Raw genomic sequence first — 26,204 nt, 5'->3', positions numbered from 1 at the left:
ACACACACACACACACACACACACACACACACACACACACACAAAACAGTGAGTGCTAAAACTATACATGGTTTTAAGAAAGAACTGGATGCGGAAAGATACAAATGCGGGTCTCTACGAGCATAGCTATCCTCCCGCAAAATACAACTAGGTAAATACGAGGTAAATACACACACACACACACACACACACACACACACACACACACACACACACACACACACACACACACACACACACACACACACACACACACACACACACATATATATATACATAACCCAGCCACGGGATGGCGAGAAATAGCTGCCCCGTGCCGGTCCCAAGCCCGGATAAATGGGGAGGGTTAGCGCCAGGAAGGGCATCCGGCCGTAAAAACCTCCTGCCAAAACCAATAGGTAGGATTCAAGAGAGTATCGAAGTTGTCCAGGGCGTTCCCCGTTCAAGCGACGCACAGAGTAGCCCGACCTCTGTTGATAACACAATGTAACACATGTTTTGTTTATTTGTATTTTTTCATGTTTATATAAGTATTTCGTGTCACTGAATCCAAATATCACATTAGTTTTGACGTAACATCGATATTTCTTTATTTATTCTTGATTTTATATTTTATTGTTATATACGCAACCTTTCTCTACAGTAGTTAATTGATTCAATCTACTTTAGCATTCTAAGGATAATTATACAACATCTAGTATTTTTTTCATAATATGAAGTGTATTTAAGAGCTACAATATTAGTAAGAACAAAATAAACAACACAACTTTGCACTGCAAGTGTTTTGATGACTCTTCTCATGATTAGAAGTACTTTGACGATCGAGATTTTCTAGAATGCATGCTTTCGTCTTTTCTGACTAGTGACCATATAAAATCTCCCATCATAGCAGTATTCCATCGTCCTTGATATCTTCTTTCCATAGTTGCGATATCCTGATGAAATCTCTCGCCATGCTCCTCACTGACAGCCCCCAAATTTTCGGGGAAGAAATCTAGGTGAGAATGCAAGAAATGTATCTTCAAGGACATACGACAACCAAGTTTCCTGAAGTTCTCAATAAGCTTTGCCACTATTTGTTTATAATTAGGGTCCTTGTGATTTCCTAGGAATCCACGAACTACATCACGAAATGAACACCAAGCTTCTCTTTCAACTTTCGTCATCGCTCTTTCCAGTTTCTCCGACTTCAACATTTTGTTTACCTGGGGTCCAACAAATATACCACCCTTGAGCTTAGCCTCAGATAGCTTGGGAAACATGAGACAAATTTCTTGGAAAGTTTCGCCTCCAAAATCCAAAGCCTTCACAAACTGTTTAATTAACCCTAGCTTGATATGAAGTGGGGGTAATATAACTTTTTTCGAATCTACTAGAGGCTGTCTGAGAACATTTAACATTCCTGGCTGCAGTTCAACTCTTGGGGGCCAATGAACTTTATTATAATGATCATCATCAGCCCTGCTGTCCCATAAACAAAGAAAACAGGAATACTTTGTGTATCCCCCTTGTAAGCCAAGCAAAAAGGCTAGCATCTTGAAATCACCACAAACATCCCATTTGAATTCAGCATAATTGATTTTTTCAAGAAGCTGTTTGACATTATGATAGTTTTCTTTCTTCTGTACTGAGTGTGCAAGAGGCAAAGATGGGTTTTTATTTCCATTGTGGAGCAATACTGCTTTGAGACTTCGTGTTGAGCTATCTATGAACAGTCGCCATTCTGCAGGATCATGTTCGAGTCCAAGGGCTGTAAACAAACCAGTAACATCCTTACAATAACACATATCATCACTAAAGTCATAGTAAATTTTAAATTCTTCATGTCGTTTAGGAAAGTGAATGTATATTAAGTACTTAATATTGAAGTTAATTAAAAGTAAAGAGAGTATGATAAAAATAAACTTGCATTTTCTGGTGGTTGTGGTACTGGTAAGCTATCATCATGTGGGACAGGTGCTCTAGAAGTCTAGATGATGGTATGTCTGGATACTGCAGAGCTTGTCTTTCTTTCACTTTCCTGTACTTCGTCACATCAATCATACAAAAGTAGCAGTCGTCGTGATGGTTCTTCGGCTCTCTCCATATTCTAGGAATGGCAAAAGGCATTGCCCTTCCTGTACCTCTCAGCCATCCTTCTAGAGTAGATCGGCAGCTTCCACATATCACATGAGGTGCCCATGGCTTGTCGAAGCTGCGCAGAACTACTCCAGCGATTAGACCTGTTTACTTAGACCTTGGGCTTGTCCTGGTCACCCATGGGCATTCCGAAATAGAGTCTGTACGCTATCCACACTTTAGCACCTCTCACGATCTTATGTAGTACTTGTTTTTTCCCAATATAATAACCACACACATAGCAAAATGTATCAGGAGAATTTTCACATCCTGTAGTAGCCATCTTAACAGGTAAATAGTTCAGTCATTGATCTGAAAGAGAAAATTAGATAAACATTTAGTAGCAGACCACATAACAATTCCAAAATATACATGGTAACATTGAAATTATATGTATTTCTATAACGGTCGATGATACAGAAAAAATAATTGCATATTTGAAATTAGCAGGAAAAATGGATTAATAAACTCTAAAAAAAATACAATAAACAAAACTTTTGAAAAAAATGTTACGTTGTGTAATAAGCGAGGGCTTGTAATGGTGACATACAGTACTTCTAGTGTTGTATATACGTATTTGCAGTTTCGTTTATTTATTGCTATATATATTTATTATTGTATATTTCTGTGAGCATTTTTTTTTTGTAATCGCAAATGCGATTCATGTATGCTTTTCGCGCTAACTCAAGGTTGGCGTGGGGTAGTGCTGGGCAAATACCGCTAATTTCAATACCGGAATTACCGGTAAACAACAATGCCGTTACCGGAATTACCGGTAATTTACCGGTAAAAGACTCGTGAGGTAGTAGTGACGTCCCAAGTTCGAGTCGCCTTTATGACTTAAATCTAAACAAATTTCATCCTACTATGGTGTGTAGTCACACGTTTTGTAACGTCGTCACTATAAAAATCCTGCGCTCCGAGTCGTTACTCCAACTCTCGTGGGCGGGGAGTAGGGAGGGGGTGCGTGTAAGGTCACAGCATTACCTCCTCTCCCTCAGTGCATAGGCCTACGCACCAATCCCCCCCTCCCCCTCTCACACCCCACTTCCGTCTCTATGTAAGTGCAATTTCATACAAAGAATATATTTTTCACATAGAAACACAATTTCATAAAAGAAAAATAATTACATGCATCATTTTTACACATTACACATAAAAATTCATTTCCAAAATCACCCATTTTTCATTTAGTCAGGACAAAGTTTTTTTGTACAATTGAGGTTTTAAAGGTTTTGTGCGAGATGAATTGACATACGTAGGTCATTTTCATAATGTTTTTTTTTTACCAAGTTCCTCTTATATTAGGCTCAGGAACACAATCTCAACCCTTTGAATTTCTGTCAAAGTTTTTTTCAATTGTTCATAGTTGCCATTTTTTATATTGGAATTACGTTAATTTTGTATTAGCAGGACTCTACGATCCCTATATTTATATTATAGTACCTTTAAATGGACAAAAAACACACGCATATGTTTTATTTTAATTTTTTATTCTGTGCATCCATTTGGATACATGCCCACCGGAACATAGGCTGACTAATCGAATACGTACATTTTGCACTGAACCTCTGCGGGCCGAGATGCGAACAAAACGATCTAACACGACTGTTAATTTTCATATTCGAATACGTACATTTCGTACTGTGCATCTGTGGGCCGAGAAGGGAGCAGGACAATCTAGCACGTTGAATACGTTCCTGTTAATTTTCATCCTAGGTAGGGCCGTCAGTACTGTCACTCAGTACCACCAAGCCGAAACGTACTTACCGCTGTCTGAGTATTATGGGATAGCTTATCGGTTAACGGAGTCTAAACGGTAGCAGATTTTTTGCTGGTAAGCTACCGTCAAGGTTGTTACCGATAAAACCCGTAACTACCGGTAGCTGCCCACCACTACCGTCACTCAGTACCACCAAGCCGAGACGTGCTTACCGCTCCACGAGTGTTTGGTATAGCTTATCGGTTAACGGAACCTTAACGGTAGCAGAATTATTGCCGGTAAGCTACCGTCAAGGCTGTTACCGATAAAACCGGTAACTTTACCGGTAGCTGCCCACCACTAGCGTGGGGTTAGTCTTGTTCTCGCTTCTGAAGTGTACGCACGTTTGTTCGTGCTGTGAAATATTTACTTTAAACATATGAACCAATTGTTTTATTTAAAGCCACCCTATACATTTTGGTGGCAGCGTAAAAACAATTATTGTGTGAACTTTCTGTAAAGTGATATGTACTTTATATTTCAATTGAACATTCAATAGTCTTCCAAATTCAATTTGATTTTTGCAGTGTTGTGAACTTTGGAGCCGGCCGGCATTTTGCGCGAGTATTTGTGTTTTTTTTTTCTTTGTCTTCCTTTCTAGTTTTCTAGGATTACAGGATTTAATAACTTTTAAGAAGTGATGTTGCTAAGGAACAGTGTATTGGCAAGGTCCGCCACGTGACTTTATTGAGAGACGAATGCTTCGTGGTTCTTTGTGTTCTGGCTTCATTTGAACTTGTTAATCGTCATCGTCTTCAGCATTGGTGGAACACTTGCCTACGGTTATTGTGTTTATGACGATTAAAACTGGAAGGTCCTGGAGCTGCAGCGTCTGGTCCTGGAGCTGCAGCGTCTACGTCGTGGGACCACCCCCCAACCCCAAGAGTTGGGGGCCAAACGGCAGCAACCACCCCTGGCCACCGGCTCTACGCAGGTGGCACCGATCCCCAATAGGAGCTACGCCTACCTTGGGGAGTACCACAATCCCTTTTCCCAACATGCAATAGTCTGCACCAGTTGTAGCCCATGCTTTAGTTTCTCATGTTTTGTGTCCATACACTACTCCTTCGGTGCTCCTTAGTGAAAATGGGACGGAATTTAGGAATGAGGTTTTGGCTAGTATTTGCGAACGTTGCGGCATCACACAGACGTTCGTGACTGCTTATCATCCAGCGTCCAATGGTCTTGTCGAGAGGACGAACAGGAAAATTCTAGAGATACTAAGACATGTTGCTAGTAACTTTCATGAGTCTTGGGAAGATTGGCTTCCCCATATCAGTGCTTGTATTAATAGCACCATAAATGTTTCTACGGGCAAAACGCCTCATTATGTCATCTTTGGAGTTGAAAAACGGCTCCCTTATGATGTGCTTGACAGCCCTGCTCGTCCCCTCTACAATTTTGATGACTATAGTCAACTCCAGAGTCACGCGATGCATGCCATTTATGACTCTATGAAAGATAAACTTGATGTTTCCAATGACGAAATGTTGAAACACCAACATGTTCGTGCAAAGCCTGTTACCATCGTTGTTGGTGATCATAATTATAAGAGCATGCCTGACCGCCAATCCAAATTAAATTGTAAATTTACAGGCCCCTTTTTGGTAACTGAACAGCTACATCCCAACAAGTTCAGGGTTTTTGACCCATCTAAGGGACTTAGTGAGGTTTTGCATTCTGACAGGCTTAAGAAGACTCAGGTGCCCATACCTGCATTTACCCAGCCTCCCCCAAAGCTCAATGTTCCCATTGTGTTACCCGCTGTTTGCCACTCGTATCATCTACGTTCCAGAAGTACAATGCCTTGATGGTCGAGTGAGCCTATTGTATACATTTGTGTTGTGCATTTTTGGTATCCCCTATCCCTTACTATTGTAAATTATGTAAATTCCTGGGTGCGGCCTCAATTGTGCTTGGTGTACCGAGGTGGAGGATGTAATTTTTGGCTATATTTACAAGCTCTACTATTTTTGTCTGCCCAAAGGTATATTGTTTTTCCCATTGTCCTGTGTCTATTGTGTATTTCATATGTATGTTGTAATTGTTTCAATGTTTCATGTCCCGGACGTCCGGCAATTGCTGTGTTTTTGTGTTTAACTGGCGCCAGTTCTTTTATGTATTCTTGTATTTTTATACAGTTCCTGGAGTACAATGTGACTCAGGAAGACGACCTTTTCATGCAGGACCACAAACTGCCGAAAGTGGAGGCCTTCAAATGTCTCGGATCTTATGTAGCGGAGAATGGAGATCTAGAGAAAGAGATTGACTACTGGATCAAGTTGGCGTGGAACAATTGGCAGAGAGTATAAGGGATACTATGTGAAAAAAAGTGCCAGAAAAAAGCAAAGATGTACAAGACAGTAGTGAGACCAGCGTTGTTGTACGGAGCAGAGACATGGGCGCTGAAAAAGGTACAAGAAAGGAAGCTGGACGTCGCAGAAATGAGGGTGTTGAGGTGGATGTGTGGGGTGACGAGGTTGGGTAGGATAAAGAATGATAGGATCCGCTGTACTGTGAAAGTAGTGGAGGCGTCGGCGAAAGCGCAGGAAAGGAGATTACATTGGTTCGGCCATGTGAAGAGAAGAGATGAAGACTACGTAGGAAGAAGAGTGATGGAGATGAAGGTACAGGGTAGACGCAGGCGAGGGAGACCCAGGCTGCGCTAGAAGGACAGACTGAGAGAGGAACTTAAGGAGAAACAGCTGGAGGATGATAATGTGATGGACCGAAACCAGCGGAAACGACTAGCGAGGAACGGCGACCCCATATAAAAATGGGAAACGTCAACAGGGAAAAAAAAAAAAAAAAAAAAAAAAAAAAAAAAAAAAAAATATATATATATATATATATATATATATATATATATATATATATATATATATATATATATATATATATATATATATGAGAAAGATAAGCCGAGATACAGAGTAAACCGTATAATTCGACCACTAGCTGAAGAGGACCACAGTTAGTGGTCGAAAAATACGGTTTACTCTGTATCTCAGCTTATCGTTCTTCGAGAGTGGGTTTAGATTTTTTTTTACTCGTGTGGTACATCTACGTTACTTAATATATATATATATATATATATATATATATATATATATATATATATATATATATATATATATATATATATATATATATACACACACAGAATATAGGGGGTGAATGGACAATGGTTGTGTATGGATGATGCTGTGATGCATGAAGGGGAGTGGGTGGGGGATGGGGGATGGGGGTGAAGGAGTATGTATGAGAAATAAATTGACGCAGCCCGAAGGGATTTCTCCCCGTCTTCTCCTTTTCTGCATGAGGGGACGGAGAGTGGGGATCGCCGAATTAATGAAGCGTCCTTGCTGTGGATGTGCTGTGTCTTGTGACACTGCTTCTGACTCAGGGCAGTTGATGACCCGTCATCCAGGAGGTGCTAAGATAAGAGGGAGGGAAGAGGGTAGAGGGGAGTGGAGTATGTGGGGGATGGAATGGGTGGGATTTTTTTTTTTCTACCTTCCCTGTAAGGGGAAAAAGCCTTTGGTATATGTATGTATGTATATGTATATATGCAAAGTAGACCACTTGGAAAAAAGAAACTAACAATGGTCTACTTTGCATAAGTGAACACACGTACCCGTGTTCTTATTAGCATATGTATATATATATATATATATATATATATATATATATATATATATATATATATATATATATATATATATATATATGAGTGGAAGGGTGGTGAGTTAAACACAAAGAACAGTTGGAGTTTTATTCACTGACGTTTCGTCCTTACCAGGACATTCTCAAAGTACATACAGTTTCAGAAAATTAACAGCTTATATAATTCATCCTTGCCGTGTTCCCCTCCCTCTATACTCTCACCCGTCCTCTACCCCTTTTTTCATGTGACTCCGACCATGTCACTTCTCCCTCCGTTTTCAATTGTCCTTTTTACCTCCTTGACAATCAGAGTACTTACCGCTCCTGCTAATTTTATAAACCCTTCCCTATGGTTGATGCAGGGGTGGGAAGTAATGTAGGCTGCCTCCACTATTTTTCTTTTCTTTTTCTCTGTGCAGTAGTCTTTCCGGGTATCTGAGTTATCACTAAACTCAGATACCCGGAAGGACTACTGCACAGATTAAGGAAGAAAGCAACGATAATAATGAGAAGGAAGAAGGACGACTGGTCCGGAGAAGGCAGGGCGGGGTTTTTGTCCGTCCCCAACTCAAAGTACGCGGAGGAGTTGGGACATATTCTCACAAAAGCGGGTGTGAGCGTTGCTTTCTCCACGGGTAAAAAATTAGGAGAAGTTGTCAAGAATAGAAATAAATCAGAAAAGGATATAGAGAAGGGCGCGATTTACAATATACCATGTGGTGGTTGTCCGTTAGGATATTATGGAGAGACGGGAAGATCAGTGGAGCTACGGACATATGAGCACAAAAATGACGTCAGAGCTCACAGAACCTCCAACTCACTAGTAGTTCATTTAGACCAATGTGGTCATCTTCCAGATTGGAAAAAGATAGAGGTGCTCCACAAAGGTCTAGAAAAAAGAAAAGAAAAATAGTGGAGACAGCCTACATTACTTCCCACCCCTGCATCAACCATAGGGAAGGGTTTATAAAATTAGCAGGAGCGGTAAGTACTCTGATTGTCAAGGAGGTAAAAAGGACAATTGAAAACGGAGGGAGAAGTGACATGGTCGGTGTCACATGAAAAAAAGGGTAGAGGACGGGTGAGAGTATAGAGGGAGGGGAACACGGCAAGGATGAATTATATAAGCTGTTAATTTTCTGAAACTGTATGTACTTTGAGAATGTCCTGGTAAGGACGAAACGTCAATGAATAAAACTCCAACTGTTCTTTGTGTTTAACTCACCACCCTTCCATTCATTTGTCTTCCATACTTTAATATATATATATATATATATATATATATATATATATATATATATATATATATATATGTATGTATTTCTAAACAGAAATGTAGTGGCACATTTGTAAATAACACAAGAAACCCACAGTCAGAGAAAATAAACATTGAATGATAGAAGATTCTATATTTCGGCTGCCAACTGTAACCCTCTTCAGGTACTTTCCTGAAGAAATATAGAATCTTCTTTCATTCGAAGTTTTTTTTCTCCGACTGTGGGTTTCTTGTTATATATATATATATATATATATATATATATATATATATATATATATATATATGTATTTATGTATGTATATATAGATAAATATAGCTGTCCATCACGAGACTGACATGTGACCCAAAACTGGGAAATCACAGAGTGGGAGAAAAGGGCAAGGAGAGAATATATACGAGATAAAAAATAAAAACTGACAAAATGAAAACCGGTAGAAATAAAGATTTATTTAGGTAGATATTATAGTCATGTTAAGGGGGTGTAGCTCAGTGGTAGAGCGTTCGCTTTGCATGTGAAAGGCCCCGGGTTCGATCCCCGGCACCTCCACAATTTTATGTTTAGGTTTGAATCCCGGGCAACTTTATATCACATGATGATGTATTCGAACACATAATATTGTGAGCAACGACAACATTACTGTAGCCTGACATTTTTAGTTTTCCTCTTTGTTTAGCGATATTTCTTAATATTTCGCTTAGAAAACCTTGTGATGATGCTTATATAACCAATAATTTTCCGTTCCCGAACATTTCTCTAACTTTTTTGTTCACCAATGTAATCTGCTCTTTATAATTTGTTAATAATTTATATTTATCTACTTTTTACATAAAAATCTGTATCATCAGTTCCGAGGAACAACGTGTGTGTGCGATCAGTACCTGTAAATAACTCGCACCTCGACAAGTTTCAAATTTACACACTATCTCCGATTTCTCACATTACTTCGACATTTTTCAAATCTTTTCCTACTCGTCCCAGAATACGTTGTAAGTCCCATTCAGTAAGATGTACTGGAGTATTACATACACATGCGTGCATGCATATGCAAACATACACCGATTAAGTACGCACGCACGTGCACATACAAAACAAATAATATACGCATAACAAACACATACGTAAACATGCGCGTTCGTTGAATTTGAGGCAAGGTCTTCGGCGTCCGTTTGGGGAGGGGGGGGGGATCTCCCTCTAGAAATCCAGTGTGTTTGAAACTGCCGGTCGTTGTCATGTATAATTTCCTTAAAAATTTAAGTTGTAGAATATCAGTGTATGATCGATATTCGACTGCGAGTGGCAATTCAAGTACCACATACCACTATACTTGATACTGCATTACATGGCCATAAATACATAATTTCAAAGGTGAAAAAAAAAAATAATAATTGGCCGTCCTGATTAGTACGATAATGTAAATGTATGTCTATGGGGCCAATTTAAAGTGTTTATCCTCATATAGCCCTAAACCATTAACCATATACATATATATATATATATATATATATATATATATATATATATATTATATATATATATATATATATATATATATCTTTATTTATTTACTTATTTCAACTATTTCTTTCTTTCATTTAATCATTTAATTAATCAATCAATTTATTCATTAATTTATTCATTTTGCGGCGCCCCTGGGCAAAGTATAATAGATTTGAAAGTAGGAGACTTGACCCAATAACCGTTGCTCCTGTGTACCACAATTAGGTACATTAGATAAATACACCAGGCACTCACGCACGCACGCGCGCACACACAGATACTCGCACACAAATACACATGCATATGTACAGTCACTCAAAAAAGTATCGGTTGGTGGTTTTAGGTGTTCATGGGAGACGAGTGAAGCAACAGAATCGTTCCTGTACAGTTGGTATTCGTGGCAGAGTTGCGTCCTACCTTTTCCCCCCCTTTAAAATACGTGGTGTAGAATAACCATTTAATGCGTGAAGATGTGACAAGATTGAAAGTAATTATATTTGCACAGACAAGAATTGTTAACATTTTATTGTTACTGAAAACAAACACACACACACACACACACACACACACACACACACACACACACACACACACACACACACACACACACACACACACACACACACACACACACCGACTCGGTGGCATAGTACCGACTCGGTGGCATAGTTGGTAGAGCGCTGGACTGGGAAGCAGAAATGCTCCCAGCACCCAGTTCGAATCCTGCCCAGGGGCGAAATTATTTCGGTATCGCTGTGCCTCGGGTCGTTACTCTGACTCTCGTGGGCGGGGAGTTGGGGGTGTGTGTGTGTGCAAGGTCATAGCATTACCCATAGATCGGACCTACGAGCTCTGAGCTCTCTTCCAGGAGGGAAATAGCTGTCGATCACGAGTCCAACACGTGATCCAAAGACCAAGTGAATACACACACGCACACACACACACCAGAGCATACGCAATAGATGTTGCCACACCACAACATATTTTCGGCCTAGACAACGCTACAGGCTCTCCTGTCTACATGGCAACCCCAGCCCGATACTCCATTTCTCAACCCTCGCCCTCCCATTCGCCCTATAATAAAACACTCCACAGCTCCTTAGCAGTTAACAGGTTCTTTCTTCCAAGTAATATAACATTTGTGTAATATATAAACTTAAATATGATTTTAATATTTAGATGTTTTCACTGAATGCTGTCATAACGAAGACGCACATTTATAAACCATATACAAAGCTATGAGAAACACTGGAGCATTGATACACAGGCGTACCAACGGTTTCCAAGTCTTTTGAACAATGTATCAGAGCGTTTGCTTACGTCCATTTCCGTACGATTTCTTACCGATACTTTTTGAGTGACTGTACATGCAAAAATTTTTTTTACAAGGGTCAATAATTATATTCAAAACTCAAAAATACCATTCAAGACCCAGAAGACAGAGGTAAATATATTATTACGTAAAGCTCGTCAGATAAAGGCGAGAAGCATTAGTCGGTGATATCAACGTTGTTTTGCTGTTACACAGTATCATCTTTAGCCAGCATAAGCGTGTTAGAGTCATATTTACGCACGAGGTAAACTCTAAACTTGCATATTACTGGTGATCCCGCAAAATATGGGAAGTAAACAGATCGACTCTGCCCCTGGTGAAGGTAGACGAAAAATAAGTAAAACAACAACAGCTGAAGCTTCGACAGAGGGAAGATTTTTTTTTCTTTAATAATTTTATTACGCTCCAAGAGCGGCAAGCCTAATGCATATAAAATTAACTATTTACATGAGAATCGGGACTCACAGGACACGCTGTTCGACTGAGGCGCCAATTTAGTCAAGTGCAAATTTCCAGAGGTTGGGACACAGTGGTGGAGGACATGGTGATACAATCAGGGACAACAACAGCATGTATAAAACAACAGTGTTAATAATATCACAGTCAACAGTATATACATAACAAATGTATGAACAATATTACAGTTATAGTATAAGGGACATTGATATATTGAAACAGTCGTGGACAAGATTACATCAGAATTATTACGTCGTTAACAACGATAGTTAGCACCCATCAAAGTGTGGGTGACGTAAGAGCAGTGTTTCTAAATGGTCGTCGATAAGCAAGTATTTACATACATCAATGACAGACCCTCTATGGGGAATTAAATCTATTAATGCAGGGCATTCAAGGCAATAATGCTGAAGGTTGTTTACAGGAAGAAAATTGAGGCATGTCTCTTGTCTCGCTCACCTGCCACACTGGTCTGTACCTAATCAAAGTCGAGCAGATACCACATTATGTCTTCTGACTAAGAGTCTTCGGCGGTGATACTTGTGGGGGCGATTGGCAAAGTGATCATAGTGCTGAATGGTCACACTCGAAGGTCGCTCGATATTCCTCCGGTGAAAGATAGGCAAATGAGCTGCATCACATGTCTTGCGTCTGTAGAATGTTAGGCTGGTAAACTATCCCAGGTTGGGCAGCCAAATGTTAGGCTGGTTGAAGGCAAACTCTGATGTAGTCCGAAAGAACCCTAAGTGAGGTTGAGGTTCGCTTCAAGGTATGAATTTTTTTCAAAGGTGGTTTTAGGTCATTCTTCATCTAGATAACACATTTCTACCAGCTGACCCTTCCTCTTCTTTGAGTATTTTTTCAAAATAGGGTTTCTCCACGTAAACATATGAATATATACATTTACTCCTTCATCAGATCATTTATCTTGATTTGTTCATTTTTTGACAGAAAAGGTATTTTTAACTAAAATTATGAATTTAAATAGAATAGAATAGAATATAAACAAGTAGAACTCTGTGATAAAGATGTACTAGCTCACACTTAAATTAATCATCGGCTTCTTCTTCCCCGTCAAGATTTTCCTGATCAGAAAGTTCAGCTGGCAATTGCATTGTTTGTTAGTTGTTGCAAATGAAACTTCCTTGGCAGTGACAATATATCGTACAAGCAAGGTTGTCTGAGACACATCCACAGGCCCAGGTATTGCATGGCTTTTCTGCAGCACAAGAACAGCAGACTACCCTCATGATGAAACCTGGTGCTGGTTGTGGTGTTCCCGGTAGTGTGACAGGGTCCAGGGACTTATTTTCTTCAATCCTTTCCCACCTATAATCTGTGGGATCTGCATCTGGGGGCTCTTGAAGGTGGGCTCGCTTTATATTTTCCCTGAAGGCCTCTGATGTTGGGGGTAGAGAGCAGATTTTTGGCCTTTTACTTGCATTTTTCCTCCTTGTCCTTGGTATCCATGCTCTGACTCTGGCAGCATTCTTAGACTCCACTTTATCAATCCCATAACAAGAAGAAACATGAACTTAGTAGCTTGGCTAACGAGAACTTCCATATCAGCAGCTAAATCACCGAGCAGACTAAGTCTGCACTTACCATTTTTAACAGCTTTCCACATTTTCATTTTACCTATACCATAGTACATTACAGCTTGGTCACATCCACTAAGAGCATGAGCTGGCATGAGCTCAAGGCACAACTCTCCAAACTTGTTTACTGTCGCTTGTATGTCAATAACTGATCTTTGAGGTTTTGTAGGAAGTAATATCATGGGGACAATGAGTGGTTGGCTGTAAAAGTGATATAACAACATGATGTAGACTTCAGTGTTATCTGCAACAACTCCAACGTGTTTTCCCTCTGAAGTTGCTGCATGGATGGCTTGTGAAACCACAATCGCATCGGCCTCCTAATGTGTGTTCTTCAGATCCTGTTTTGAAATGAAATCTCAGTAGGGGCAGGGTTTTGTCCAGTTATGACCAGTTTGCTTTGGCATTCTTCAACAACTGTGGTCCCTTTCACAAGAGTATCTACAATGTTCTGTATAAGCTGGCTCTTATTTATTGGAATGCTGATAAGTTGGTTATGAGGGGGAAGTGGAGACTTAGAAGAAAACTGTCCACATTTGGAGAGGTCTCGCAAAAACTCAAAATCTCTTTCCCTGATTTTTTTCAAAGAAATTGCACCCCTTGCTAAAATAGACAATGGCAGCACCTGAACCTTCATCAAGGACTCAGGTGGTGTAGGTTTTCTTGGTCCCCCATATCTTGTAATTTCTAAGTTATAGGGTATCTCTTTACTCATTTCTGATTTGGTTATCCTTGGTATTAGGGCATCATGGTCAGGGTTTGGTCTGATGTCATTCGGAGTAAGTAGTAAGGCCATTGAATGAGTTTGTATTTTACTATTTTAGGAGAAAATCTCCAGGTCATAATTGTCTCCGATACCCTGCACCAATTCATTTACATCTTTTCAGAGTCCAACCAGAAACAACCAGAAACAACTGATTTTTTAAATATGAGAAGTTCATCATATGAACAAGTTACACTAAAGTCGTGAAAGGCCTTCACATATTTCTTTGAGTCCCTGAGTAAAACAACTAGGGTAATTTGCAGAGGAGTGGCTAGGTTTTTTGTTATTGCTGTATCATGTTGCCAATCATTAGAGCAGGCAGCGAACCATACAATTCTTTACTTAGTTTTGACAGATGGTCACCAAGGGTGTCACTCTGGAACTTGGAATAGATATCCTTGTTGATGTGGGTGTGGTAATTCTCTCTGTTAATCTCAATGTCTCTTATCTCTCCAAACAAATTCTTAGCCACTTTATCAACTGCTATCTCAGTGTCATCATTGTCTTCAGGCATCATATGTAGCAAATTTGTTGCATTATATTTGGAAGCCAGTAGTGCTGGTCTTCCAGGGGGTGTGGGTATAATCAATTCTCCTCTAAATCAATCTATCAACTTTTCTACCAACTGTCTGCGAGAGAGACTGGTACCACCTGCATCTTGATATTTTTGAAATATAGCAACAGAGCTCCGTATGTTTGATCGGTTTCTGTCAAGGAATCTGACACCAGAATGAAATACTGTGTCTAATGTTTCTATGTTGGTAGGATTAAATGCTTCTCAAAGTGTATCTTGTATGTTTCTTGAACTCAAGAATTTGCATCTGCGATCAACATGATACCTGATGTCTGCTGCATGCAAATCAGTAAGAACCCCTCCAAGTCTGACTTGAATATGCTGTGCTTGTTTATTTTCCAGTGTGTTGCACACTTCTAAAATAGATTCCTTTAAACCTTTGTTTCAATGTGTCTCCTTGCCTGCAAACACATGCTGGTCGCCAGCGACTTGGATTCTTAGGGTCTTTCTCAGTGTCATTTTTCACCACAAAAAAAGACAATGTTGCAGAGCAATGAATGTTGAATGGTCTGATCGCCTTACTATTTTAGGCTTACTGCAAGAACAACAATGAATTTCTTGGCCTTTGTTCCTCAAAGCTTTTTGAATTGTCTTAGGATGACAATACTTATCCACGCACTTACGATGAACATGGATTGATAAATTCTTGTTGGATTGTTTTTGATCTTCCAATTCATTATGCAAACCATCACCATACTGTTTGATAGCTCTGACTGTTCTTCCAACTGTTGTTTCTGAAAGGGGGTCTCTTTTGTTGCATGCATACAGCTTCCCAAAAAAGCATGTCTTCTTCATTTCTGTCATTACCTGCAAGGAAATGTATTAGGTATTAAATAAATTAGTAGTTTTGAAGTTGCACTTTCAAAAGACATCATTTTCCATTCTTGGTCAGCAACATAAGCAACAAAAATATTCCCAAACAAAGGAATTTCTTGTCTGGATTATAGTCTCATATGGTGAGCCCCATACTAAAAATTGCTGAAGACTGACAGATTTCCAGCAGGTGGATAATTGAAGGCGGGTGTATAGACAACTTTTTAGGCTAATAAGGAAATTTTTATACCTATATGCAAGCTTAAGTATAAAAAGGCCCATCGGCTGTCGGACTAATGGAAAGAAAGTTGGGTTTATTTAACAATGAATGTTGGGCGCCAGGGGAGGGTGGAGACGAGACGGCGAGGGAAGTGACGACTTTGTTTCAAGTTGTGTCCACGGGCAATCTGCTTGCGAGGGAGCAAAGGGGGGGGGGTTGAGAAAGTTAGGAGCAGCGAGCAGACTCACGTATGCTGCCACGAGGCGATATGCTTGCGAGGGAACAAAATGGGGGGGGGGGAGAAAACAAGGAACAGCGAACTAGGCTCCCGTATGCTGCTCCGAGGCTATCTGAATCTTCGCTTCTACTTCAGGGCATGGTATTAAGGTGGAGGAGAGGGGGGAGGGGGAGTTTTTTATTTTCATTTTTATTATCATATATATTAATACGGTAGCGTGTGTGTTATTTTGTGTGTCACGCTTCTCGAATTGTTGAAATAAGGCATGTTTGTTCCGTAGACTATTATTATTATTATTATTATTGTTGTTGTTGTTGTTGTTGTTGTTGTTATTATTATTATTATTATTATTATTATTATTATTATTATTATTATTATTATTATTATTATTATTATTATTATTATTATTATTATTATTGTTATTATTATTATTATTATTATTATTATTATTATTATTATTATTATTACTATTATTATTATTATTGTTATTATTATTATTATTATTATTATTATTATTATTATTATTATTATTGTTGTTGTTGTTGTTGTTGTTGTTGTTGTTGTTGTTGTTGTTGTTGTTATTATTATTATACGATAGCGTGTGTGTTATTTTGTGTGTCACGCTTACATCAAAAGCAACGACCTTCCATGGTGTCGAAGTTCTCGAAGCTGCCGAAGTTCTCGAAGGTGCCAAAGTTCTCGAAGGTGCCGAAGTTCTCGAACGTGCCGAAGTTCTCGAAGGTGTCGAGGTTCTCGAAGTTCTCGAAAGTGCCGAAATTGTCGAAGGTGCCGAAGTTCTCGAAGGTGCCGAAATTCTCGAAGGTGCCAAAGTTCTCGAAGGGGCCGAAGTTCGCGAAGGCGCCGAAGTTCTCGAAGGCGCCGAAGTTCTCGAAGTCGCCGAAGTTGTCGAAGGTGCCGAAGTTCTCGAAGGTGCCGAAATTCTCGAAGGTGCCAAAGTTCTCGAAGGCGCTGAAGTTCTCGAAGTCGCCGAAGTTCTCGAAGGTGCCGAAGTTCTCGAAGGTGCCGAAGTTCTCGAAGGTGCCGAAGCTCTCGAAGGTGCCGAAGTTCTCGAAAGTATGTCACGCTTACATCAAAAGCAACGACCTTCCATGGTGTCGAAGTTTCCGAAGCTACCGAAGTTCTCGATAATAATCCAACAAATGATGAAATTGCAGCAATATTTGTCGGTGATGATGGAGCACCTCCTGTCCAGCGTGACATTATAGTGTACCCTGAAGGACAACAGAAGGAGAGGATGCAATGATTTACCCTCTTCTCTTTCGTGTAATTTACACGGGTTCCGCTAGTTATTATTATTATTATTATTATTATTATTATTATTATTATTATTATTATTATTATTATTATTATTATTATTATTATTATTATTATTATTATTATTATTATTATTATTATTATTATTATTATCATTATTTTACTTGGGAGTGAAATGTCACTCCCACGGGCTTTGTTTGAGCCTGACCGGTGATGTTCATGTAAGACACACCTTGTAGAGAGGAGGTGGGATAGTGTAGCTAGTCAGAGGAGCATAGGGGCTGTGGAAAAGAGAGGCTGCAGCTGTTAGAGCGGCGGCGGACGCTCTAGTAGCTGACGGAGCTCATAGATGCTTTGGAGGAGGCAGAGGCGGCTCACAAGACCTTCAGGGGGTGCCGGTGGTCCCCGTCTGATGAAAGAGGTGGCGGGGCAATCGCTCAGGTAGTGGAGGAGGTCGGCTTTTTCTGCGCGGCAGTGACTGCACCGGCGGTCTTCTGTGGTGCTCTAGGGATTAAGTTGCCGGAAACAACGGTTCTCGAGACGCAGCCTGAAGAGCAGCTTTTCTACCCTTCTAGGAGTGGAGCGGGGAAGGACTAGAGGTTCATATGCTGTTACCTTTTTGTACTACCCCGCCCATTGGGAGATCTGTGCCTCCATACTGTGTTGAAGGTGCCCCTGCGTGCGTGCTAATGCCCTAGTTTGAAGTTTGAACTGGCTCTTGCTGGGAGGGACCTGGACGTCGACTCTGGGGCGCTTGCATGCAAGCAGCCGCTGTTGCCGCATCAGCAAGGTCGTTTACATGCACACCGACGTGACTTGGCACCTAGTTGATAATGTCATTCCGTCCAGCACTTTGTAATTTGTGCAGGGGCGCAATAATATTGGTGATGAGGTGGACATTATCTTCGGGCTCCGCGTGTTGCAAGCAGCTCATCAGGTTCATAGAGTCGGTGTGGATAACCACGGAATTGAAGTGGGATATGAGGGCATGTTCTAAGGCCCCCTGCATCGCTACGGCCTCGGCTTGGAGAGAAGACGCGGAGTCGCTGACTTTCCTGCCAAAGGTGCATTCATCAGTGACGAGGGCAGCTCCAACCACGTGTGGGCTATTTGTTTCTACTGAGCCCTCCGTAAAATACACCGTATGACCGGGTCGCGTCAGTGCCCGGACACCGTTGTTTGCCGACACACGTGCACTGTCTGGGTGGCATGCGCCCTTTTCCCCCGAGAGTGACGTAATTTTGAGGGTCATAGGAGGCGGTGTCCACGGCAGCGGGCATCTAAAGTCCGGGTGGGATTTTGGTATGCCCTTCTTGTGGAGAGGTTGACGCAGTTGAAAGGAATCCAGAAGGTTGGCCGCGTGAAAGAGCCGGGTGTTGGGGCGATGCGGTGTGTCTGCACGTTCTAGGGAGGTGAAGATGGCCCGACTTAGACCTGTCTCCTCGCGAGGGTGGAGTGCGCGGACAACAAAGTCCGCTCCGAGCATTCTGATCTTCAGTTGGAGAGGAGGAAGCGAGGATTCACGCTGGAGGTTGAGAACTTTGTACCACCGTTGTGCTCCCAGGATGACTCTAGCCGCTTCATTCTGGCATGTCTCAAGCCGCTGGAGTTTTTCCGCGGCCACAATAAGGAGATCCGGGGCTACATAGTCGGCGATAGAGCGCACAGCTTGTGCGTAGTACGTGCGTATAGTGGGGCGGATAGTAAAAAAATCATGCATTTGATGATACAAGCACCAAAATTGGCTTGATGACTCCATAAGGTATACTAAACAGATCTGTTCGACTAGCCACCTAAAAATCCAAGATGGCGGCCATTTTTCAAGATGGCGGCCATTTTTCAAGATGGCCGCCATCAGGAGCTCGCGATGACGATATTCCTCATAAATTGGTATCTATTCAACCAATTTTAGTAATCTTGGTATCAAATGGTATGTTTTTGGGCATGTTGAATTCATTTATGACACTCTTGAAAGCATTTTAGCACCACTTGCATGACTATTAATAAAATAAACAAAAAATTACAACATCAAAACACATTTTATTAACGACATATCACATACTAAATTAATGGACTGAATGATTATAGAGTCTAAATAAAAAACTATTTAGTTGAACATGAACATGACATTAACGCTAAAACAATAATGCACAAATTATTCAGAATCTTCTGTCAAATGTTCGAGAATTGACCTCGGTTCACTACAACATTACTGGTCACAAAACTGACTTAGTTGAACATGAACATGACATTAACGCTAAAACAATAAGGCACAAATTATTCAGAATCTTCTATCAAATGTTCGAGAATTGACCTCGGTTCACTACAACATTACTGGTCACAAACATAGCTGCATAGAGCGGTACAAGAAAGTCCGGCGCGGAAACATTTGCACCTCTTGAGGCAGTCTTTCTTGCAACAGCATTTGGTTAATTACTGACAGCATGCAGCTATTGATGGAAGGGTTGTCCAATGTATTTTCCACACCTCTTCACTTTGAATCCAACCCCAGTCAGCAGGGGTGCTGGGTTCTGGATTTGAGGCAGTCGCCTGACCCCATATGACTCCACCCTGGTAGGCCGCACGCTTAGCGTGCTCCCTCAAGGCAGCTCTGGTTGGTGGAATCGCATGTTAAGTCCTCTGCTTGCGGGCAAAGAAATCCAGCCTCGTCTCGTTGACACAGCTAGCTGCACTGGATCGGTCGTATATTAGGACAACGAATTTCTCCAGTTTCTGCAGGTCATCATCTGAAACTTCTTGCGGACAGTTGCTGAGTTTCTTGAAGGTTTCGGTAACATCCTCATATACATTCCATGTCTGGCATGCAGATTTTTTCCCTTTGCCACCAAAACCAGAGACCACATCACATCCCGTGAAAACATGGAAGAACAGTATTCGCCGACCTTCTTCGGCCCTATTGAAGAAACCACCTCATGAACAGGAATCCACCGAGCACTCGCTCCTTGTCCAAACGCTATCCACAACTTTTCTAGCTCAAGCTCTTGTAAGGATGGAATGGTCGACACTGCTATAACGACGACATCAGTGTCATTTGCTTTGATGGTAATGGACTTGCTACCTTGCGACGTTGCATCCCTGGCATGTACAAACACTCTGGTGTCAGCCTCCTCATGGGAGCACTGGGCCACGGCATCCAGGGACCTCACTTTGTTGCTGATGGCATCATCTCCCCTTGTAACGATGGTGGTGCTTGTTTGTGTCAGCATCACACATTTTGTCTGCGAGGAGATTATATAGTTCTGTCTTATTGCTATCATCTCGCAGAAAGCTTCTCCAGTTTTGGGGCGTCTTGGTAGTTCCTGTTACTCTTCGCCTGATCCCTCGTCCTCTCTTGGTTCTGGTTTCAGACTTCAGGCTTAACTTCTTGTATACATCAAATACAACGTCCACCCTTTCGTATTTGACGGCATAGGACATCACCTTCGGCAGAATACCTTCTTTGGCATAGTCGTCAAATGACTTTGAGCTCCTTGGAGGTGTGGCAATGATGAGAGCTGAGCCATCAATGATGGTGGCATCTCCTTCTGGTTCTCTTTCTGGCAGAGTCAGTCCGGATTGGAGAATTTCAATCAGCTGTGACTTTTGGGATGTATGGAGCTTGCCGTTGTCACTCAGTGAAGCAGGTTTGCTTGGTTCTCATGCTTGAAGAAGTCTTCCAAATTAATCTGTCTGACCTGACAGGAGATGAATAGTCCGGAAAACAACTGGCACTCCTCTTTCATGACCTTTTCCTTGGAACTACTGGCGACCTTGTCATGTTTGAAGAAGGCAACTTTGTTCCTCTTTATGGGGTGGTAGAATGAGCTTGTATCGTCACTCTCCAGGCCGTCCACAAATGACTTGAATTGTTGTTTTCCTCTTTCTTGGTGTGCTCCAACAAGCCCCGCCAGCGTTGGATCTGCAATGGTCTTTGTATCTAGAACCAGCAGATCTGGTGTTTCTTTTTGGAAAGGGTTGCCCATCTCCTTCAGGACTCTTTGCAGCGCTCCGACCTTCTCCACGAATGTCCTCTGGGTACTTGCATTTTGTTCGTGATGTTTGGTGGTGATGGATGCGTCCTTCAGACATGACATGGGTCTCATAGCCAGCAACTAGACGAATCACGTCTTGTCCAGCTACCATCCATCTCCTCAGCGCCCCAGGATCCTCTGTCAGTCCAACAGCTCCACCATTACCTTTGATGACTACATTGTTTTGTTCATGAGCTTGATCTATCGCCAGGGCAGAAAATTCTCGCTTTGACTTATGAATGACGAATTTTCCCTGGTGAAACTCCCTGGTGACATCTGGGTGTTGCTGATCAAGGGACATCATATTCTGCCAATGAATTGTGAGCCATCTGGCATAGTTCATGTTATTGTTTGCGAAGAATTTCGGAATCAGCTCTGTCAGGGCTTCTTGGTAGAGTTCGAAGTCTCCTTCCCAAAACGAACGGATCAGGAGGAATATGATGAGCTCCATATCTAGCACCATATTCCAAAACTGGAACTGTGGACTGACACTCCTCTGCCTCTGGTGCCAGTCTTCATAGGACATAGGAGAGTTGCCTGACATCCCGCAGTCAGAACAATAGTCACGGTGAGCTTCCTTCATCAGTTTGTACAGGCTGCATGCTGTGATCTGATGGGCAAGTCTTGTCCTCGTGACACTTGACACAGTCAGGAATGACTCTGTTGTACCGGATGACGCCACCCCTGCTTTAGCAATAGCACTGATCCACCCACTGCCTTCTAGGGGGGTTCCTAATGACCTCAGTGCAGTCATCTCTATGTGTAGTCCCCAAAACATGATGACGAACTTGTTCTCTCCATACTCTTCTGGCCACTGCCAATGGATTTGTTTAGCAAGAGCAAAGAGTGGCTGGTCAGCAGCTATAACTGGGGTTTGTCCGGGGTTTAGAAAAGACGCTGTGTCTCGAATCTTATCCATGCAGTGCTTGATGGCGGCAACTGAGTGGGCCTGCTTGCGAATCAAAGACATCAGTGAGGTAATGCTCAATTAATTAATAATGGGCAGATAAATGCATATATGCACCGTAATTGTGCAAATGGTGATGCAAGCACCAAAATTGGCATGGTGACTCCATAGGGTATACTAAACATTTATGACAATTATTAATTTAGTATGTGATATGTCATTAATAAAATGTGTTCTGATGTTGTAATTTATGGTTTATTTTATCTATAGTCATGTAAGTGGTGCTAAAATGCTTTCTAGAGTGTCATAAATAAATCCAGCATGCCCCAAAACATACCATTTGACACCAAGATCACTAAAATCGGTTGAATAGATACCAATTTATGAGGAATATTTGCATTTATCTGCCCAGCTAGTAGGACTTGATGTACGTGTATCGCACGTGTTCCTTCAAAGGGGCTTTGTGGTGTCTCACATGGCAATGGTTAATCATCTGCTGGCCCCACGAGCGATCCCCTTGGGGGGCCTCGGAGGTCAAATGTCGTGGGCAGAGAAGAGGTGAGGACAGGAGTGACGAAGTGAGGAGAGAAGACAGGACTATTCCTAACATATGTATGTATATATATATATATATACATATATATATATATATGTATATGTATATATATATATATATACAGGTACACACACACACACACACACACACACACACACAGAAAATGTATATATATATATATATATATATATATATATAAATATATATATATATATGTAATGGATTCGATGGAGTGTTGTGGATAGCCGTTGTTGACAAGTAGTGTTGTTATACGTTGGAGTTCGTTGTTCGTGGTTTTCCATGTACTGCTGTGGGAGAAGGCTCACACACATTCAAGAAACATTCAACCCTCAATTACACCTATGAACACCAACGCAACGATGGCACCCTCCCATTCTTAGATATACTAGTAGGCACAGCCTCAGATCGATTCACGACTGAAGTCTACGTCAAAGACACTAACCTCGGTTTCTGTCTTAACGGCAGTAGCGAATGTCCAGAACGCTACAAACAAAGTGTGATTCGATCACTAGTGAACCGAGCCTTCTCCCACAGCAGTACATGGAAAACCACGAACAACGAACTCCAACGTATAACAACACTACTTGTCAACAACGGCTATCCACAACACTCCATCGAATCCATTATCAAAAACAAGATGAACTCCTTTACCGGCCAACCAACACCCACAAACACCAATATACCAACACTGGACCTGTACTACAAAGGACATATGAACACCGGCTACAAAGAAGACGAAAGAACACTTCAAAATATTATCACACGTAACATTCGACCCAACAACCCAGACACTAGGATACGCCTAATCGTATACTACAAAACCTCCAAAACACACACCCTGGTTATTAAGAACAACAGCCAGCCCCCCAACCCTCCTCTACAAGAAGTCAACGTCGTGTATAAGTTTGATTGCCTTGTCGGTGATTGTCAGCACCGCACCTCCTCATACATTGGCATGACTTCTATGACCCTCTCCAAAAGACTCTCATACCACCTCCAGAATGGCGCCATCAAAACACATATGACAAAAGAACACAAAACCATCATCACCAGACAAACACTAAACGAAAACACTAAAATAATCTACAAAGCCCACGACCCCCTTCGCCTTAAGATGGCCGAAGCAGTGAACATATACATCGAGAAACCTTCCATTAACATACAACTCATGCCCACAACCACACTCCCAAGCAGTAGACGCACATAACACAAACAATAACACCCCTTTCCACAATCCACAAGGAAGTTGCTACTTCCACGTACGCAGCGCTACGGATCACGGCTACATGAAATGACCTCTCCCAATGTTCGGCCAATGTACGGCCTGTATTTAAACCCTGTAATCACCAACTATTGTTACTCCCTCCCTGAGGATGACCGAGTAAGGTCGAAATACGTATAGGAGAATTAAAAAAGAGAAAACCGCACCCAATGTCTTTTGGACACCTTCTCATCTATTTGGAACCACCACAGAAACTTGTTGCACGAGAGAAATTAAAGCTCCAATATAAAGTCAACAACGCCATTGTCGCTGTAGATTTCTTGAAATCATGTATACAACATGGCCTCCTACCAAAATATATATAAATATATATATATATATATACACATAGACACACACACACACACACACACACACACACACACACACACACACACACACACACACACTTCAACGAATGGACGGCTTAGAAGACGTTCTGAAGAGAATTGAAGTTTGTGGATCCCAACGCAAAGAGAAGTGCCTATTGTATTTACAGGGTGGGGGGGAAATTGCTCGTGGAGTAGTAGGAAAGTAGGGAAAGAGGAGAAGGGGAGGGATTATTGAGGGAAATGGAAGGAGTAGACTTGGCCCAGGCAGACAGGCGAAAGGTAAACAAAAGGCCCCCGACGACGATGAAATGTCTAATAAAAATGTAAAGATTAGAAGTATAGATAAGAGCAATACAGTAGAAAGTGATGAGAATATTTTCCAGGGATTTAAAGAGGGTGGGGGGGGGGGGACACAAACCCCCCCCGACTGACAAGACTAGAAGAGAAGGTCGATAAGATGATCGAGGACTTGGAGCGTAGGTTCGGTCATGTTGACAATATTATACGAAGAGTTGAAAAATTGGAAGAACTAGAGAAGGCGAACAATAACTTAACTAAGGAAATTGAAGAATTAAAAAAACAGTTAAAAGAAGTAAAAGATGAGAATAAAGTCTTAAAGGAGAATAATAAGGAGAACAAGGAGGGTTGGAAAAAAATTCACGAAAATAGCAAAGTTGCATTCACTGACATAATCAGACAGCAAATGAATGAACAAACTGAAAACTCAGTTATTAAAGTGATGAGACAGAAGGAGAATATAGTAAGAGACTTAGCAGACAAAAAGAAATGTATAATTATATTAGGAATGGAAGAGAAACATAACCCAGATAGAACCACAAGAATCAAAGAGGAAAATGAAAAAGTAAGAAATTTACTAGAATTAGTTCAGGAAGATGAACCAGAGATAATGAAACAAATCGAAGAGAAATTCAGGCTAGGGAAATATAGTACAGACAAGACCAGACCAATCAAGATTAAATTCAGGTCACGAACTACGGCTGAGAATATCTTATCCAAAACAGGGAAACTAGCAACAAGTGAACAATATAAAAAGGTATGGATAAAAAGGGAAATGAATAAAGAGGAAAGAGAGGAAGAAAAACAGAAAAGACTTGAAGCTAAGAAAAAAAACGAGATAAGAACGGAGTCAGAAAAAGAGAGATTCTATTGGAGAGTAGTGAATATGAAACTAAAGAAAGTCGACATACAAGAGAAAAACAAAAGGGAAACAGAGAACACAATGGAAGTGACAGAAAACTAAGAGTGTCTTACACAAATATAGATGGATTAATAACAGGATTGAATGAACTGAATGATTATTTGAAAGAAAAAGAACCAGACATAATGGGAATTGTAGAAACAAAATTAAAAGGTCCACTACCACCCAACAGTGTAGGACATGATGCATATAATTATTGGATTAGAAACAGAGTGAAAAAGGAAGGGGGTGGAGTTATGTTCCTGACTAAGAAGGATATAAACGTGAAGGGTGTCACATATGGA

General features: G+C 41.1%; 1 non-coding gene across 1 annotated transcript; it reads left to right on the top strand.

Moving 5' to 3' along the window:
- Positions 1-9,300: 9,300 nt before the first annotated feature.
- On the top strand, positions 9,301-9,372 carry TRNAA-UGC (transfer RNA alanine (anticodon UGC)). Its single transcript has one exon. It is a non-coding gene; the product is annotated as a tRNA-Ala (tRNA).
- The last annotated feature ends 16,832 nt before the right edge of the window (positions 9,373-26,204 follow it).

The sequence above is a fragment of the Oratosquilla oratoria genome, chromosome 19 (genome assembly GCF_046742065.1).
Source record: "Oratosquilla oratoria isolate Oo_2021 chromosome 19, ASM4674206v1, whole genome shotgun sequence".
Lineage (NCBI taxonomy): Eukaryota > Metazoa > Arthropoda > Malacostraca > Stomatopoda > Squillidae > Oratosquilla > Oratosquilla oratoria.
This window is presented reverse-complemented; position numbering and strand designations above follow the sequence as displayed.